The sequence below is a fragment of the Clupea harengus genome, chromosome 12 (assembly GCF_900700415.2).
Source record: "Clupea harengus chromosome 12, Ch_v2.0.2, whole genome shotgun sequence".
NCBI lineage: Eukaryota > Metazoa > Chordata > Actinopteri > Clupeiformes > Clupeidae > Clupea > Clupea harengus.
Window position 1 is genome coordinate 13,055,397 of NC_045163.1, and position 474 is coordinate 13,055,870.

Consider the following 474-nt stretch of genomic DNA (forward strand, 5'->3'; position numbering starts at 1 on the left):
TCTCTATTTGATTTGGGAGCTGCGACGTGCTCTGTGTTCGCCTCTCCGCCCTGATTAAATGCGATGCATGTCAATTGCGTTAACGCGCCAAAGCAGGAGTCACAAGTGCGGCGGTTTCACACCCGCGCCAGCCTTTTGTACGGCCGCATCCCTATTCGCAGAGGCCGCCAGAGAGAGAATGGGGTTGGGGGAGGGAGGAAGAAAAGGGAGGAGAGGAACAAGACAGTGATATGAAAAGGGGGAAGAAGAAGAAGAAGAAGAAGAAGAAGAAGAAGAAGAAAATATACAGCACAATGGCACATGAGGTGAAAGACTTTTTCAAAATGGAAAGAATAGACAAAGACTAGTAGAGAAAGCTAAAGAGAGAGAGAAAGAGAGAGAAAGAGAGTGTGTGTGTGTGTGTGTACAAGTGTGGAGGAAGACAAAAACAGAACAAGGACGTGCCCATGAAAAGGGAAGAGGAGAGAGAGAGAG